The sequence below is a fragment of the Rutidosis leptorrhynchoides genome, chromosome 9 (assembly GCF_046630445.1).
Source record: "Rutidosis leptorrhynchoides isolate AG116_Rl617_1_P2 chromosome 9, CSIRO_AGI_Rlap_v1, whole genome shotgun sequence".
Classification (NCBI taxonomy): Eukaryota; Viridiplantae; Streptophyta; class Magnoliopsida; order Asterales; family Asteraceae; genus Rutidosis; species Rutidosis leptorrhynchoides.
The window spans coordinates 192,856,017-192,876,899 of record NC_092341.1 but is presented as its reverse complement, the minus strand read 5'-3'; positions in this window follow the sequence as shown (position 1 = coordinate 192,876,899).

The window sequence follows — 20,883 nt, the reverse complement described above, 5'->3', positions numbered from 1 at the left end:
ATTGTTTGATGCGTTAGGGTTTAAAAACGAATTTGTTTATGCATGATCAGAAAAATTAAGTTTTTCAAATGTTAATTATTATGTTATATTCAGATTCTTTGCGAAAAACTATTAAGTTTAGGCTTTGGATTCGCTTGATTTCGTTTCCGGATGATCAAGTTATGCTTAATTAAAATTAACGTTGTGTTTTTATGATTGATCAGAAATCGAGAATTGATAGACCACAAATAATCATGTGAGACTTATACCACTGGAAAGATAATTTAAAAACACTCAATTTAGACTAGGATATCATGTCATTTGCTTATGTAAAACCCAAGATATGCTTGAATTAGTGTAAAAGTTGTTTTATATAGCACTTGCATGAAAATAATCTTGTATGATAAAATGTGTTAACTTCTGTGATTAAAGCTTTACATATTTGAAATTTACACAAAAATTACTTCACCTTTCATGTAGATATCATAGGCTAATTGTATCTAGATCTTCGAATAATCGCGTGCGAATGTGACTAACTAAACTAGAATCGAATCTGTAAATTGCTCCCTGTTTTATACTCTGTGGATTGTGTTTATTGATTGAGTATGTAAGCTTCTGTAATATGAATTTTAACATAATATGTGACTTATTTTTAGTTTATTTCAATCTCTGAAACCTTATGCATTGGGCACAATAGAGCCGTACTTTATGTGGATTCAGATTTGAGCTGAAAAACTGAACATCCAACTTCCATGAATAAACTGTACAAATTGGCTAAAAGAAATTTGCTAGATTTTTTATATGTATTACTTTGACTTGTCCTTGAACTATGGCCACTGGTCTTGTATCAATTTCATGTTCCAAACTCTAGTTATGGCCAAAACGAGATCAGTGCGTGGTCAGAAACTGACTGGGCAAACCCCAAATGTACCCCTTCTGATTACTGACTTTTAATTATTGTATGAGTCCCTGGGCAGACTTTTTGTAATCAATTTTCAGTATATTTATGATCTGGAGTTTGCCATATTTACGTAAATTTTGTACTATGAGATATTGTGCTAAGTATGCTACGTGTTCATGAACTTTGTGCACAACGATAAACGAAAATTGTTAAATGATCATTCATGACCTGAAACCTATTGTTTGACTTAGGTTTGATATGTTGACTAACCTTTGACATGAACCTACTGATTTTGACTTTAGTAGACCACATTGATCAAGTTTGACTTTCGGTTTGACTTCATTTGACTTTGTTTGACTTGCATGAATTACTTGACTATATGTTGACTTTTACTTTGAAACACGTAAAGTCGAGCAATAAGACAACTTATACTATGAAATCACCCTTATTTAAGATACATATATTGACCAACCTAAATACGTATACTTAGGTTGCGTTATTCAGCTGTAAACCGTACAAGTTTTTGTCTGTCATCCAAGCTTATTCAAAGGTGAGTCTACAGTCACGCTTTTTACATGTTTTCAGAGATGAGAATACACGCTGTTATACTTACTTTATAAATTGCTTTTGTATTGACACGAGTACTATATATGCGTACTGAGTTTGTTCACAAAGCCTCTAGCTTGAATACTTTTTATACCATCGGTGTAAGCACAATTTAGATGGACGGATCCATTAGGTTGACAACCTCACCCACTATAATAACTGTGGTGCATTTATTTTGAACGTTAGATACGCTCAAAAAAGTGTATAACATTTTAGGAGGTAAAGGCGGGTGTAGTGGCTTCTATACTCGGGTCATTGCTAGTATTCAGGTGCTCAGATTATGCAAACATTAAAATCTCGTGGTCAAGGAAACTAAACTATTTTTCTGGTAACTATTTTTCAGATACTGCTACATTACTTTAAACCTGTAGATCCACCAACATTATTTGTTGACCTGTTTTTGCGTGTTTTTATTCTCAGGTCCTTAAGAGGTAGGCTTCCACTGTGTTTGCTGCATGTCTAGCCGTGGAGTCAGCATTTGATTTAATGAACATTATTTACTTTCGCATTTAAAACTTTTATAACTGTTTAAATACTGTTGGCTTGTGGTTACGATTACAATAGTGTTTCTTGTTAGGATTATTGACTTATGTTTTTGAAAGTCAACTTTTAATAAAATTAAATGCGATTGCTTTAAACGTCTCATATAGAGGGCGTAACTGTTAATTGTGCGACCTGGATTAACGCGCCGTTAGATGGATATTTTGCGGGGTGTTATAGTTGGTATCAGAGCTAACGGTTCGTAGGGAAACTAGGACCTGCATTAGAGTGTCTGATATGGTCATTAGGACACCTTGATGAGTCTAGACTACGACCAGGACTTAGTCATTACATGAGTACTTTGTGACTAACGTTATTTACTTGGCTAATCTGTTCGTATGTGTTCTTGCTTTATGAGCTAGATGTCACAGGATTCAGAAAACAGTAGCAACGACTCGAGTGTAGCTGAGGTGAATGCACCTGCTCCAGTACCAGCACCAGCACCTGCTCCGCATCAGATACCCAATCATCCCGTGAACCTTTATGCTTTGGATTTGATTCACACTAATCGCAACATGGATATAGTTGATCGTGTTAACGCTTTGAGCGATATTGCTAGGACATACCCGCACCTCGATGATCTTGATAGGCTGGACAAAAGGGTCACAGGTATAAATACTTATACGTATGAGGCTAAAGCGAGGTTCGCTGAGATGACAAGGTTGATAGCAACCTTGACTGCCAGGGTTGCTGCGTTGGAGGCGGAATGTGATAGGTCGAGGAATGATGTACCTGCCTCCTGTACCTGACAGAAGAGGAAGTGAAGGGTCATTGACCATGAACTTCTTTTCCACCCACCATTCTTTCTTTAATTGATTATATAAAACTTACCGGGTGTTATAAACCAGGCTACTATCACATTATGTTTATTGTTTGGGTTACTACTTTTGGAAATTGGTTTATCACTTATGGATTTTATTTATAATAATGGTAGATTATGCTATTAATAACTATTATCTTTTATTGCATGCGGTATTATTCTATATATAGTAACTTTGTATGATTATAATACTTGTGTTATGTTATACTACTACTATTGCCATTAATGTTACTACTTAGTGTTACTACTACTGATATTACTACATCACGCTAGTACCACTACTATCACCACTAGTGTCACTACTAACACTACTATCACTACTTACACAACTTCTCACTACTAGCGAATCTTTTCGTACTATTATTTACTAGTCTTCAACACACGTTGCTAGTATATTTTTAATAACTATGTTTTTCATTGATCTTACTTCGATGTATTGTTTGTGTAGAAGGAGACCATGTTTACTTCAGAAATGCTCGAGGCTCAAGTTGAAGAACTCATTACCCAATGTGTGACGGAAGCTCTTATAGTTGCAGGTTTTGATTGCACGATTGAGAAATACTATCCCAGACGAGAGAGGATAAGGTGGTAAAATGAACTTCTGAACTTAAGGGTCATTGGAACTGACATTGCTAGTTACACTAACCGGTTCCAGGAGCTATCGTTGCTTTGCCCACATTTAGTCCCATCGGCGGATAGAGCAATCGAGAGGTACATGTCGGAATTGCCGATGGAGGTGTTTGGCTTTGTCCTTTCCCATCAACCAAAGACAGTACTCGAAATTATTAACATGGCGATTAACAGGATGAAACAAGTTAGCGGAATGGAAGGAAAAGAGATACCTGCCAAGGGAAATGAAATTAATGGGAAAAGGAAACGGTGTGACGATTTTGTCAGAAATCTTACACAGGTCCGAGGTAAGAAACAAGAAATTCTCCGTAACTTCGAGAAAGAATCTTCATCTAATACGAACTACAAAGGGAAACTACCATTGTGAGGAAAATGCCGGAAACACCATCGTGGGGGATGCAAAATGTTGATTTGCAGTAAATGTCAAAAGAATGGTCACCTGGCCCTAGATTGTAAGGTCAATACCTAGAAGAATAAGTGTTTTAGGTGTGGTGAAGCAGGCCATTACGCGAAGGACTGCCCGAGAAAGAGGAAGGATGGATCTACTCAGGGTACTTCAACCATCCATCACCCCAGTGGAACATGCAATGACCTTAACTCAGTTAAAGGTACGTTTTCTCCCAACTATCTTAATAACTATGTTTTGTTTAATACTGGTGCTGATAGAAGTTTTATATCTAAGGATATTTGTCACAATGTTAACAAACTTGTTTCTCCCTTAGATAACGTGTATTCCATAGAACTAGGGAATGGTAACTTGATGAGAGCCGATAAGATTTATCATGATTGTACCTTGATGTTAGAAAGTAAGCCTTTTAGCATTGATGTGATACCTATTAAACTAGGAAGTTTTGACCTTGTGGTTGGAATGGACTGGTTAGCTGATAACAAAGCCGAGGTGGTCTGTGACCTAAAGGCTATTCGTATTCCTATTGCTGACAGTGAGCCTATGATGATTTATGGTGAAAAGAATGGATCTCAATTACATCTCATTAACTGCTTGAAAGTTCAGAAGTATGTGAGAAAGGGATGTATCGCGTTTATGGCTCACGTAAGCCAGATTGTACCTGAAGAAAGGAGACCCGAAGAAGTTCCTGTAGTTAAGGAATTTCTTGAAGTTTTTTCGGAGGAATTACCTGGTCTTCCACCTCATCGAGAAGTGGAGTTTCAGATAGACTTAGTGCCAGGAGCGACACCGATGGCTCGCGCACCGTACAGACTTGCACCCCCAGAACTTCAAGAGTTGTCTACTCAATTGCAAGAGTTGTTAGACAAGGGATTTATTTGACCAAGTTCTTCACCTTGGGGAGCTCCAGTCTTGTTTGTTAAAAAGAAAGATGGGTCGATGAGGTTGTGTATCGATTACAGAGAATTGAACAAGTTGACAATCAAGAATCGGTATCCACTACCGAGGATTGATGACTTATTTGATCAACTACAAGGATCGAGTTATTATTCGAAAATTGATTTGAGATCCAGGTATCACCAATTGAGAGTCAAAGAAGCTTATGTTCCGAAAACAGCGTTTAGAACACGTTATGGACATTATGAGTTTACCGTGATGCCGTTTGGTTTGACGAACGCACCAGCAGTGTTCATGGATCTCATGAACCGTGTGTGTAAGCCATACCTAGATAAATTTGTCATTGTGTTTATTGATGATATATTGGTGTACTCCAAGAACCAAGAAGAGCACGAACAACATCTACGTTCGATTTCGACTATGCATAGAGATGAGCAGTTGTATGCAAAGTTCTCTAAGTGTGACTTTTGGTTACCAGAAGTACAATTTCTTGGCCATGTTGTAGGGGCCAATGGAATACAGGTCGATCCAGCAAAGATTGAGTCGGTTAAGAATTGGGAAACTCCAAAGACGCCAACTCAGGTCCGGCAATTTTTGGGTCTAGCTGGTTACTAACGGAGATTCATCGAAGGATTCTCTAAGATCGCCTGAGCATTGACCGCATTGACTCATAAGGGCAAGAAGTATGAGTGGTCAGAACCGTAAGAGTTCGCATTTTAGTTGTTGAAAGAGAAGTTAACAACTGCACCAGTATTGTCTCTACCCGAGGGAAGTGAAGATTTTGTTGTTTATTGTGATGCCTCACGTCAAGGAATGGGTTGCGTGCTTATGCAACGAAATAAAGTTATTGCTTATGGATAGCGATAGTTAAAGATTCACGAGCAGAAATACACTACGCACGACCTTGAATTGGGAGCTGTTGTCTTTGCACTTAAAATGTGGAGGCACTACCTATATGGAACAAAATTTACTATCTTCACTGACCATAAGAGTTTACAGCACATATTCGATCAGAAACAGCTCAACATGAGACAACGACGTTGGATGGAACTACTTAACGATTATAACTGCGAAATTCAATACCATCCGGGTAAGGTAAATGTTGTGGCGGATGCTTTAAGCAGAAAAGAGCGAGAGAGACCTCTTAGGTTTAAAGCTCTTAACATAGTTGTCCGTACGAATCTCACATCACAAATCCGCAAAGCACAACAAGAAGTCGTGAAACAAGAAAATGTCGATGTTGAATTTCTCAGAGGAATGGATAAGAAATTTGACATCAAAGTGGACGGAACACGGTACTTTGCCAATCGAATCTGAGTACCAAAATTTGGTGGATTGAGAGAACTAGTGTTGGAGCTAGCACACAAGTCAAGGTACTCAATTCATCCAGGATCAGATATAATGTACCAAGATTTGAAAGCATTTTATTGGTGGCCAAATTTGAAAGCTGATATTGCTACCTATGTCGGTAAGTGCTTGACTTGCGCTAAAGTCAAGGCTGAGCATCAGAAGCCAATAGGGTTATTAACTCAACCAGAGATTCCCTAGTGGAAGTGGGAAGGTATTACCATGGACTTCATCACGAAACTGCCGAGAACGGCGGGAGGCCACGATACTATTTGGGTTATCGTGGATCGTCTCACTAAGTCTGCACACTTTCTACCGATAAGAGAAACTGATAAAATGGAGAAGTTGACTCAGATCTACATTAAGGAAGTCGTCTCTAGGCATGGAGTGCCTATATGTATTATATCCGATCGCGACAGCAGATTCACTTCCAGATTTTGGCAGTCATTACAGAAAGCAATGGGGACTCATTTAGATATGAGTACAATATATCACCCCAGACATTTGGCCAGAGCGAACGAACTATTCAGACTTTTGAGGACATGTTGCGAGCATGTGTCATTGATTTCGGTAACGGATGGGATAAGTATTTACCACTAGCTGAGTTCTCATACAATAACATCTACCATGCGAGCATTAAGGCTGCACCTTTCGAAGCATTGTACGGAAGGAAGTGTAGATCTCCCGTTTGTTGGAGCGAATTGGGAGATAGTCAGTTGACATGCCTTGAGATTATTCAGGAGACAACTGAGAAAATCCTACAGATTCAGGAACGATTGAGAATGGCTCGGAGTTGTCAAAAGAGTTATGTCGATGTTAGACAGAAGGACATAGAATTCCAAGTTGATGACAAAGTTATGCTTAAAGTATCACCTTGGAAGGGTGTTGTACGATTTGGGAAACGAGGTAAACTGATTCCTAGATATGTTGGACCGTTTGATATAACTGAAAGAGTTGGACCGGTAGCTTACAGATTGGAACTATCATAAGCTCTCAGCGGTATACACGACGTTTTTCATGTATCCAATCTAAAGAAGTGCCTAGCAGAGGAGAATTTGATTATTCCTTTAGAGGAACTACGTATCGATGACAAACTCCATTTCATTAAGGAACCTGTCAAAATTTTGGGCCGTGAGGTTAAACAATTGAAACAAAGCAGAATTCCTATCGTTAAAGTTCGGTGGAACGCGAGAAGAGGACCAGAGTTCACGTGGGAGCGTGAAGACCAAATGAGACTGAAATACCCGCAACTGTTTCCCGAGGAAACTACTTCAGAGGACGATCACTAAAATTTCGGAACGAAATTTTTAATAACAGGTGGGTAATGTAACAACCCTGCTTTTTCCGTTATTTCCGTTAACCTTCCGTTAGTTTATTTAACAGCGATTATTTGACTTTTATGTGTTTATGTGTAATAAATGCGTACTTGACCTTTGAAGGGTTATAATAATTAATATGGGTCGATATTAATTCAAATAAATATTTCGAATAATGAAATACGATAAAAACGATACGATTTTGATAACTGCTTTTTTGAGCAACGAAACGCTCTGGTTTACTTTAATAATTAATTTTCTTAATTATTAACTTTTTAAAAATAATTAATTTATTGGGTTTTTAATAAATTAACGTTTGGTTACGCTTAACGATCGGTTTAGCGTTCCGGGCCTTCGGTACGACTAAACGGCACTTGAAACGGACCACGAATACACGGAATTGCAAAACACGAGCCCGGGAGTGGGGCCCCAATTGGCCGAACACCCCTTCCACACCCTTTTATGTTTAATTTTGATTACTTGGGGGACCTAATTGCTAAATTGTAATACTATGGTTAGTATAAATTAGAGTGTTAACCTAATTAATCACAAAACCCTTACACAAAAAAAGGCAATCGATCCCTCCTGGCTCCCTCCCCATCGTCGACCATCATCACCATCACCATCACCATACCTTCAATTTTAATTTTTTGATCAAACCTCAAGAACAAACGTTGTGATTCGCGTTATCCTCTACGTATTGGTGTGCTTTAATTGTTGATCTAAGGTATATTTACATGAACCCTAATTATAAAAATCTGATTTTTATTAAAGTTTCATAGTTATGTTGTCAATTGTTCAAGTCTATACGCGTACGTGTTAATTGTAATCGTTATATTGATTGTTTGATGTGTTAGGGTTTAAAAACGATTTTGTTTATGCATGATCAGAAAAAATTAATTTTTTCAAATATTAATTATTATGTTATATTCAGATTCCTTACGAAAAACTATTAAGTTTAGGCTTTGGATTCGCTTGATTTCGTTTCCGGATAATCAAGTTATGCTTAATTGAAATTAACGTTGTATTTTTTTGTTTGATCAGAAATCTGGAATTGATAGACCACGAATTAGCATGTGAGACTTATACCACTGGAAATATAATTTAAAAACACTCAATTTAGACTAGGATATCATGTCGTTTGCTTATGTAAAACCCGAGATATGCTTGAATTAGTGTAAACGTAGTTTTATACAGCACTTGCATGAAAATAACCTTGTATGATAAAATGTGGTAACTTCTGTTATTAAAGCTTTGCATATTTAAAATGTACACAAAAATTACTTCACCTTTCCATGTAGATATCATAGGCTAATTGTATGTAGATCTTCGGATAATCGCGTGTGAATCTGACTAACTAAACTAGAATCGAATCTGTAAATTGCTCTCTTTTTTATACTCTGTATATTGTGTTTATTGATTGAGCATGTAAGCTTCTGGAATATGAATTTTAACATGATATGGGACTTATTGTTAGTTTATGTCAATCTCTGAAACCTTATGCATTGGGCACAATAGAGCTGTACTTTATGTGGATTCTGATTTGAGCTGAAAAAACTGAACATCCAACTTTCATGAATAAACTGTACAAATTGGCTAAACAAAATTTGCTAGATTTTCTATATGTGTTATTTTGACTTGTATTTGAACTATGGCCACTGGTCTTGTATTAATTGCATGTTCCTAACTCCGGTTATAGCCAATACAAAATATGTGCGCGGTCAGAAATTGACTGGGCAAACCCCAAATGTACCCCTTCTGATTCCTGACTTTTAATTATCGTATGAGTCCCTGGGTGGACTTTTTGGAATAGATTTTAAGTATATTTATGCTCTGGATTTTTCCATGTTTACGTAATTTTTTTACTATGAGATATTGTGCTAAGTATGCTACGTGTTCATGAGCTTTGTGTACAACGATAAACGGAAATTGTGAAAATGATCATTCATGACCTGAAACGTATTGTTTGACTTAGGTTTGACATGTTGACCAACATTTGACATGAACCTAATGATGTTGACTTTAGTTGAGCACATTGACCAAGTTTGACTTTCGGTTTGAGTTCGGTTGACTTTGTTTGACTTGCATGAATTACTTGACTATATGTTGACTTTTACTTTGAAACGCGTCGAGTCGAGCAATAATACAACTTATAATATGAAACCACCCTTATTTAAGATACATATATTGACCAAACTAAATACATATACTTAGGTTGCATTATTCAGCTGTAAACCGTACAAGTTTTTGTCTGTCATCCAAGCTTATTCAAAGGTGAGTCTACAGTCCCACTTTTTACATGTTTTCCGATACTTACTTTATCAATTGCTTTTGTATTGACACGAGTACTATATATGCGTACTGAGTTTGTTCACAAAGCCTCTAGCTTGAATACTTTTAATACCATCGGTGTAAGCACAATTTAGATGGACGATTCCGTTAGGTTGACAACCTCACCCGCTATAATAACTGTGGTGAAATGTCCCGTTCATATTGATTATAAACGTTCCATATTAATTGATTTCGTTGCGAGGTTTTGACCTCTATATGAGACGTTTTTCAAAGACTGCATTCATTTTTAAAATAACCATAACCTTTATTTTATCAATAAAGGTTTTAAAAAAAACATTACGTAGATTATCAAATAATGATAATCTAAAATATACTGTTTACACACGACCATTACATAATGGTTTACAATAGAAATATATTACATCGACATATGTTTCTTGAATGCAGTTTTTAAACAATATCATACAAACATGGACTCCAATTCTTGTCCTTATTTTAGTATGCAACAGCGGAAGCTCTTAGTATTCACCTGAGAATAAACATGCTTTAAACATCAACAAAAATGTTGGTGAGTTATAGGTTTAACCTATATATATAAAATCGTAACAATAGACCACAAGATTTCATATTTCAATACACATCCCATACATAAAGATAAAAATCATTCATATGGTGAACACCTGGTAACCGACATTAACAAGATGCATATATAAGAATATCCCCATCATTCCGGGACACCCTTCGGATATGATATAAATTTCGAAGTACTAAAGCATCCGGTACTTTGGATGGGGTTTGTTAGGCCCAATAGATCTATCTTTAGGATTCACGTCAATTAGGGTGTTTGTTCCCTAATTCTTAGATTACCAGACTTAATAAAAAGGGGCATATTCGATTTCGATAATTCAACCATAGAATGTAGTTTCACGTACTTGTGTCTATTTTTTAAATTATTTATAAAACCTGCATGTATTCTCATCCCAAAAATATTAGATTTTAAAAGTGGGACTATAACTCACTTTCACAGATATTTCCTTCCTCGGAAATAAGACTTGGCCACGGATCGATTCACGAACCTATAACAAATATGTACATATATATCAAAGTATGTTCAAAATATATTTACAACATTTTTAATACGTTTTACTGTTTTAATTTTATTAAGTCAGCTGTCCTTGTTAGTAACCTACAACTAGTTATCCATAATTAGATGTACAGAAATAAATCGATATATATTATCTTGAATCAATCCACGACCCAGTGTATACACGTCTCAGGCTAGATCACAACTCAAACTATATATATTTTTGGAATCAACCTCAACCCTGTATAGCTAACTCCAACATTACTGCATATATAGTGTCTATGGTTGTCCCAAATAATATATATAGATGGGTCGATATGATATGTCAAAACATTTGCATACGTGTCTATGGTATCCCAAGATTATATAATATATTAGAATACATGTATAATACAATATAATTTAGCTAGGATATGGTTTGTATAGATTTGTTAAACATTTCCCGTAGCTAAAAAGATCAAAAATATCCAATCTTATTTTACCCATAACTTCTTCGTTTTAAATCCGTTTTGAGTGAATCAAATTGCTATGGTTTCATATTGAACTCTATTTTATGAATCTAAACAGAAAAAGTATAGGTTTATAGTTGGAATTATAGGTTACAAGTCGTTTTTGTAAAGGTAGTCATTTCAGTCGAAAGAACGACGTCTAGATGACCATTTTGGAAAACATACTTCCACTTTGAGTTTAACCATGACTTTTGGATATAGTTTCATGTTCATATGAAAAATCATTTTCCCAGAAGAACAACTTTTAAATCAAAGTTTATCATAGTTTTTAATTATCCAAACCAAAACAGCCCCCGGTTTCACTACGACTGCGTATATCTGATTTTATGGTGTTCATCGTGTTTCCAGGTTTTAAATCATTAAGTTAGAATATCATATAGATATAGAACATGTGTTTAGTTGATTTTAAAAGTCAAGTTAGAAGGATTAACTTTTGTTTGCGTAAAAGTTTAGAATTAACTAAACTATGTTCTAGTGATTTCAAGTTTAAACCTTCGAATAAGATAGCTTTATATGTATGAATCGAATGATGTTAAGAACATCATTACTACCTCAAGTTTTGTGGATAAACCTACTGGAAAAAAGATAAATGGATCTAGCTTCAAAGGATCCTTGGATGGCTTGATAGTTCTTGAAGCAGAATCATGACACGAAAACAAATTCAAGTAAGATCATCACTCGAAATAAGATTGTTATAGTTATAGAAATTGAACCAAAGTTTGAATATGAGTATTACCTTGTATTAGAAAGATATCTTACTGTAAATAAGAAAGATTTCTAGAGGTTGGATGATCACTTTACAAGATTGGAAGTAAGCTAGCAAACTTGGAAGTATTCTTGATTTTATGAAACTAGAACTTATAAAATTTATAAAGAACACTTAGAACTTGAAGATAGAACTTGAGAGAGATCACTTAGATGAAGAAAATTGAAGAATGAAAGTGTTTGTAGGTGTTTTGGTAGTTGGTATATGGATTAGATATAAAGGATGTGTAATTTTGTTTTCATGTAAATAAGTCATGAATGATTACTCATATTTTTGTAATTTTATGAGATATTTCATGCTAGTTGTCAAATGATGGTTCACACATGTGTTAGGTAAATCACATGGGCTGATAAGAGCTGATCATTAGAGTGTATATACCAATAGTACAAACGTCTAAAAGCTGTGTATTGTATGAGTACGAATACAGGTGCATACGAGTAGAATTGTTGATGAAACTGAACGAGGATGTAATTGTAAGAATTTTTATTAAGTAGAAGTATTTTGATAAGTGTCTTGAAGTCTTTCAAAAGTGTATGAATACATAATAAAACACTATATGTATATACATTTTAACTGAGTCGTTAAGTCATCATTAGTCGTTAGATGTAAATGTTGTTTTGAAACCTTTAGGTTAACAATCTTGTTAAATGTTGTTAACCCATTGTTTATTATATCTAAATAGATGTTAAATTATTACATTATCATGATATTATGATATATTAATATATCTTATTATGATATATATACAGTTAAATGTTGTTACAACGATAATCGTTACATATATGTCTCGTTTCGAAATCATTAAGTTAGTAGTGTTGTTTTTACATATGTAGTTCATTGTTAATATACTTAATGACATGTTTACTTATCATTTATCATGATTAAACATAGTGTATCAATATCTTAATATGATTCATATGTATTTAGTAAGACGTTATAAAGATAATCGTTATATATATCGTTTCGAGTTTCTTAATTCAATAAACTCAATTATATATATATATAACTCATTGTTAAAATACCTAGTGAGATACTTACTTATCATAATATTATGTTAACTATATATAATCATATATATGTCATCATATAGTTTTTACAAGTTTTAACGTTCGTGAATCACCGGTCAACTTGGGTGGTCAATTGTCCATATGAAACCTATTTCAATTAATCAAGTCTTAACAAGTTTGATTGCTTAACATGTTGAAAACATTTAGTCATGTAAATATCAATCTCAATTAATATATATAAACATAGAAAAGTTCGGGTCACTACAGTACCTACCCGTTAAATAAATTTCGTCCCGAAATTTTAAGCAGTTGGAGGTGTTACGAATCTTCTGGAAATAGATGCGGGTATTTCTTCTTCATCTGATCTTCTCATTCCCAGGTGAACTCGGGTCCTGTACGAGCATTCCATCAAACCTTAACAATTAGTATCTTGTTTTACTTAAGTCTTTTAACCTCACGATCCATTATTTCGACGGGTTCTTCGATGAATTGAAGTTTTTCGTTGATTTGGATTTCATCTAACGGAATAGTGAGATCTTCTTTAGCAAAACATTTCTTCAAATTCGAGACGTGGAAAATGTTATGTACAGCTGCGAGTTGTTGAGGTAACTCAAGTCGGTAAGCTACTGGTCCGACACGATCAATAAACTTGAATGGTCCAATATACCTTGGATTTAATTTCCCTCGTTTGCCAAATCGAACAACGCCTTTCCAAGGTACAACTTTAAGCATGACCATCTCTCCAATTTCAAATTCTATATCTTTTCTTTTAATGTCGGCGTAGCTCTTTTGTCGACTTTGGGCGGTTTTCAACCGTTGTTGAATTTGGATGATCTTCTCGGTAGTTTCTTGTATTATCTCCGGACCCGTAATCTGTCTATCCCCCACTTCATTCCAACAAATCGGAGACCTGCACTTCTACCATAAAGTGCCTCAAACGGCGCCATCTCAATACTAGAATGATAACTGTTGTTGTAGGAAAATTCTGCTAACGGTAGGTGTCGATCCCAACTGTTTCCGAAATCAATAACACATGCTCGTAGCATGTCTTCAAGCATTTGTATTGTCCTTTCACTCTGCCCATCAGTTTGTGGATGATAGGCAGTACTCATGTCTAGACGAGTTCCTAATGCTTGCTGTAATGTCTGCCAGAATCTTGAAATAAATCTGCCATCCCTATCAGAGATAATAGAGATTGGTATCCCATGTCTGGAGACGACTTCCTTCAAATACAGTTGTGCTAACTTCTCCATCTTGTAATCTTCTCTTATTGACAGGAAGTGTGCTGATTTGGTGAGACGATCAACTATTACCCAAATAGTATCAAAACCACTTGCAGTCCTTGGCAATTTAGTAATGAAATCCATGGTAATGTTTTCCCATTTCCATTCTGAGATTTCAGGTTGTTGAAGTAGACCTGATGGTTTCTGATGCTCCGCTTTGAACTTAGAACACGTCAAACATTCCCCTACATATTTAGCAACATCGGCTTTCATACCTGGCCACCAAAAATGTTTCTTGAGATCCTTGTACATCTTCCCCGTTCCAGGATGTATTGAGTATCTGGTTTTATGAGCTTCTTTAAGTACCATTTTTCTCATATCTCCAAATTTTGGTACCCAAATTCTTTCAGCCCTATACCGGGTTCCGTCTTCCCGAATATTAAGATGCTTCTCCGATCCTTTGGGTATTTCATCCTTTAAATTTCCTTCTTTTAAAACTCCTTGTTGCGCCTCCTTTATTTGAGTAGTAAGGTTATTGTGAATCATTATATTCATAGATTTTACTCGAATGGGTTCTCCGTCCTTTCTGCTCAAGGCATCGGCTACCACATTTGCCTTCCCCGGGTGGTAACGAATCTCAAAGTCGTAATCATTCAGTAATTCAATCTACCTACGCTGCCTCATATTCAGTTGTTTCTGATTAAATATGTGTTGAAGACTTTTTTGGTCGGTATATATAATACTTTTGACCCCATATAAGTAGTGCCTCCAAGTCTTTAATGCAAAAATAACCACGCCTAATTCCAAATCATGCGTCGTATAATTCTGTTCGTGAATCTTCAATTGTCTAGACGCATAAGCAATTACTTTCGTTTGTTGCATTAATACACAACCGAGACCTTGCTTTGAGGCGTCACAATATATCACAAAATCATCATTCCCTTCAGGTAATGACAATATAGGTGTCGTAGTTAACTTTTTCTTTAACAATTGAAACGCTTTCTCTTGTTCATCTTTCCATTCAAATTTCTTCCCTTTATGCATTAATGCAGTCAAGGGTTTTGCTATTCTGGAAAAGTCTTGGATGAACCTTCTGTAGTAACCAGCTAGTCCTAAAAACTGGCGTATGTATTTCGGAGTTTTTGGGGTTTCCCACTTTTCAACGGTTTCGATCTTTTCCGGGTCCACCTGGATACCTTCTTTGTTCACTATGTGACCGAGGAATTGAACTTCTTCCAACCAAAATGCACACTTTGAAAACTTAGCGTACAGTTTTTCTTTCCTCAATACTTCTAGCACTTTTCTCAAATGTTCTCCGTGCTCTTGATCATTCTTTGAGTAAATAAGTATGTCATCGATGAAAACAATGACAAACTTGTCAAGATATGGCCCACACACTCGGTTCATAAGGTCCATGAACACAGCTGGTGCATTAGTCAATCCAAACGGCATAACTATAAACTCGTAATGACCATAACGCCTCCTAAAAGCAGTTTTTGGAATATCATCCTCCTTTACTCGCATTTGATGATATCCAGAACGTAAATCGATTTTCGAATAAACCGACGAGCCTTGTAGTTGATCAAATAAGTCGTCAATTCTCGACAGTGGATAACTGTTTTTGATGGTAAGTTTGTTCAACTCTCTGTAGTCAATACACAACCTAAATGTACCATCCTTCTTCTTGACAAACAAAACAGGAGCTCCCCATGGTGATGTGCTTGGTCGAATGAAATCACGTTCTAATAGTTCTTACAGTTGGCTTTGCATTTCTTTCATCTCGCCGGGTGCGAGTCTGTAAGGAACACGAGCTATTGGTGCAGCCCCTGGTACAAGATCTATTTGAAATTCAACAGATCGATGTGGAGGTAGTCCCGGTAATTCTTTCAGAAATACATCGGGAAATTCTTTTGCGACGGGAACATCATTGATGCTCTTTTCTTCAGTTTGTACTTTCTCGACGTGTGCTAGAACAGCATAGCAACCTTTTCTTATTAATTTTTGTGCCTTCAAATTACTAATAAGATGTAGCTTCGTGTTGCCCTTTCCTCCGTACATCATTAAGGGTTTTCCTTTTTCTCGTATAATGCGAATTGCATTTTTGTAACAAACGATCTCTGCTTTCACTTCTTTCAACCAGTCCATACCGATTATCACATCAAAACTCCCTAATTCTACTGGTATCAAGTCAATCTTAAATGTTTCGCTAACCAGTTTAATTTCTCGATTCCGACATATATTATCTGCTGAAATTAATTTACCGTTTGCTAATTCAAGTAAAAATTTACTATCCAACGGCGTCAATGGACGACTTAATTTAGCACAAAAATCTCTACTCATATAGCTTCTATCCGCACCCGAATCAAATAAAACGTAAACAGATTTATTGTTAATAAGAAACGTACCCGTAACAAGCTCCGGGTCTTCCTGTGCCTCTGCCGCATTAATATTGAAAACTCTTCCGCAGCCTTGTCCATTCATGTTCTCCTGGTTCGGGAAATTTCTAATAATGTGGCTCGGTTTTCCACATTTATAACAAACTACATTGGCATAACTTGCTCCGACACTACTTGCTCCACCGTTACTCATTCCGACACCATTTGTTCCTTTCGTTCTGTTAACCCCTGGTCCGTAGACCTCACACTTCGCTACGCTATGACCATTTCTTTTACACTTGTTGCAAAATTTGGTGCAGAACCCCGAGTGATACTTTTCACACCTTTGGTATAGCTGCTTCTGATTGTTGTTGTTGTTGCGGTTGTTATTGTTGTTGGGATGATTATTGTAGTAGTTGTTGTTGTTGTTGTGCCGTTTGTTGTAGTTGCGATTGATGTTCCGATTGTTGGGATAGTTGTTGTTGTTTTGGTGACTCTTATCACCGTTTTCCTCCCACTTTCTTTTGACTAACTTCACGTTGGCCTCTTCGGCCACCTGTTCTTTAATTCTTCCCTCAATCTGGTTCACTAGTTTGTGAGCCATTCTACATGCCTTTTGTATGGAGGCAGGCTTGTGTGAACTTATATCTTCTTGGATTCTCTCCGGTAACCCTTTCACAAACGCGTCGATCTTCTCTTCCTCATCTTTGAACGCTCTCGGACACAATAGGCACAATTCTGTGAATCGTCTTTCGTACGAAGTAATATCAAATCCCTGTGTTTGTAACCCTCTAAGTTCTGACTTGAGCTTATTGACCTCGGTTCTGGGACGGTACTTCTCGTTCATCAAGTGCTTGAATGCTGACCACGGTAGCGCGTAAACAGCATCTTGTCCCACTTGCTCTAGATAGGTATTCCACCATGTTAACGCAATACCTGTGAAGGTATGCGTAGCGTACTTAACTTTGTCCTCTTCAGTACACTTACTTATGGCAAACACCGATTCAACTTTCTCGGTCCACCATTTCAATCCAATTGGTCCTTCGGTTCCATCAAATTCCAAAGGTTTGCTGGCAGTGAATTCTTTATAGGAGCATCCTACACGATTTCTTGTGCCATTAGCTGTATTGCTAGATTCAGAGTTATTGTTGGTATATAGCGCGGCCTGTACTGCGGCTATGTTTGAAGCAAGAAAGGCACGAAATTCCTCTTCGCTCATATTCAAGGTGTGTCGAGTAGTCGGTGCCATTTCCTTCAAAATAGTCAAATGAAACAATTTAATCATACAGAATATTAAGAGTAGTCAATAGTATCTCATAGCATAATCTGAACTCATTTATAAAAGCTTTTTCTTCATATTAGCGTTTTATAAGTTTAAATTCGGGTACTACCTACCCGTTAAGTTCATACTTAGTAGCTAATATACAATTCAACTACTACAATTCCACATGAAAAACTAATTATAATAATATATCACATACAAATATTCTTCAAACTTACAACTTCGTTATATTACATATAACATGAAATATAGTACACTATGATACAGGACAGTTTTGAAGATAAATCTAATTAATACACAAGTTGTTCAGCAAAGGAAATAAAGACACGTAATTCATAAGTCCAGAAACAAGTCATGCATTCTGGTTTTACTATGACGACTTCCCATCCTTGGTAGGCAGCATGTTGTAATGTCGTCAAAAGGACGAGGATTTCGTAATGTCCAACAGCCCCGTAATAATCTAAAAACCTTGTTTCTCACCCCCAACTACTGAATCCGTCACTTGTGGGAAAGTTTTATTTAAAAGCTGCAATCTGATATTCTTTTTCTCACTTTGGTAAGAAGCGAACATCACTAACCCGTAAGCATAACATGCTTCTTTATGTTGCATGTTAGAAGCTCTTTCTAATTCACGAAATCCTATGTTGGGATATGTTGAGTCAAAATAGGTTCTTAACCCGTAGCGTAAAATTGCATTTGGGTTCCCCGCATTTAATGCTTTAAAGAAAACACGGCGTAACTTAAAGTCTCCCCAATGTGATATACCCCACCTATCAAAGGAAAGCCTTTTATAAACTAAGGCATTTCTAGAAAGTCTTTCAAATGTTTGACAAGTTAATTTCGCCATAACTAAATGTGCTGATGAATTCTAACCGACTCTAGACAAGATTTCCTCAATCATATCCTCTGGTAGGTCTTCTAAAATATTCGGTTGTTTACCCTTAACGTCCATTTTATTTTTATACTGTAAAATAGACAAGGATTAGATTCGTAATAACAAACAATACAAGCAATTTTTACATAGAACATAAAAGTACAAGCACACTACAATACATTTATTACACAACATGCTCACACCCCTCTAATCTAAATCACTGGTTTCTTCTTCTTCGGACTTGGTTCTTTTTCCTAATCTTTTAGGGATATATGATGTTCTTCTAATACGAGTCGTCGTTTTCCACATTGGTTTAGAAAAACCTGGTGGTTTAGAGGTTCCCGGGTTATTGTCACGATATTGAAAATACGGGTTGACGGTATATATAAAGTTCATCGGGGTTGGAATCAGATTTCTCTATTTTGATGTCTTTTCCCTTATTATTTTCTTTTGCCTCATTAAATTGGGTCGGGGTAATTTCTATAACATCATCGGAATCCTCATCAGGATCCGATTCATCGAAAAATTGGTAATTTTCCCAATATTTTGCTTCCTTAGCGGAAACACCATTGACCATTATTAACTTTGGTCCATTGGTTGAGGATTTTCTTTTATTTGACCGGTTTTTTGTGGTTCCTACTATTCTCCCCTCCGGAACCTCTTCTTCTTCCGGTTCCTCTTCTTCTGGTTCCTCTTCTTCCGGTTCCGTTTCTTCTTTTGGTTCTTCGGGAACTTGTGAATCTTGCCAATATATATTTGACTCTTCGTTATTATTAGGTGAGTCAATGGGATTTGTGCTAGAGGTAGACATCTATCATGAAGGTATTTCGTATGCCCGAGAGACATATTAAATTAATGTGGCTAATATGTTTTGATCCAAGTCGGGTCATACCCAATAACAAGCTTACCGACACCTTAATTGTATTTTGATCTTAACGATTGGATCGTTGATTAAATTACGCAACACTTGAGATTTAAGAAAAATGGTTTTCTTAAATAAAATTACTTGATGTGTATATAAATTATGGTATAATTTATATAATAAGAATTTAATTATTTATAGGTTAAATAATTAATAAAGTTATGTTACATTTTATAAAATTGGTTTTATAAAATAAAGTAAACATAACTTATAATATGGAATTCATAAAAATGAGTTTTATAAATATGTATACATAATTTTATAGAATGCAAGTTTATAAAGTGTGTTTTATAAAATCTAATTTTATAAAAACAACTTTATAAAATGTGCAAGTATATAAAATGTGTCTAGTTTATAAAATCATTTTATAATAATGTGAGTGGCTTTAGAAGTGAAGTAAGCATGCTTAGATCCCTTTTCTTGGTCAATTACAAGGGCCATTCTTCTATAACATGCAAGGCTTGACTCATTCCAAGAGCACACTTGCAAATACACATCAAAAGAGAGCAAAAAAAACTGCACAACACCTTCATTTAGGCTGCTGGCTGCCGTGGCCTGTTTATGTTCAAAAGGGGTTCAACATTTGTTTTTTGGAAGCTCTAATCAAGTGCTAATAAGTCCTAACTAAAGTGCAAAGGTTTAGTAATTAAAGGCTTGGGGTATTACACACTTGAGGCTTCAAGTTAGAAGCTCTATTCTCCATCATCTTCATCACTTATCAACAAGCTTGGAGTAGGTATAATCTCTTTTCTTGCTTGTAGTTTGTAAGTATATTTCAGAACTTGATCCTAATTGGGATTTAACTTTAATTGGTTAAAGATTAACAAGTTATAAATCGGGTTTTACATGCTTCCGCTAAGTTTGATTCGTAGTATGTTTTAAGCATTTTGAAACTTGTTAAATCTTAACAATGGTATCTAGAGCCGAGGTTGTTGAAATATGCTTCGAGATTGTTATTATACTCACTTTATATTTTGCATTTTATGTACATGCATGATAGTAAAATGCAAAAATTAATGGTTTTGGGTGGGTTTAATGTTTTGGCCGAATTTAAGGAGACCCAAAATGGGTTTTGGGTTCTTCCATTTGGTCATATTTTGGTTGTAT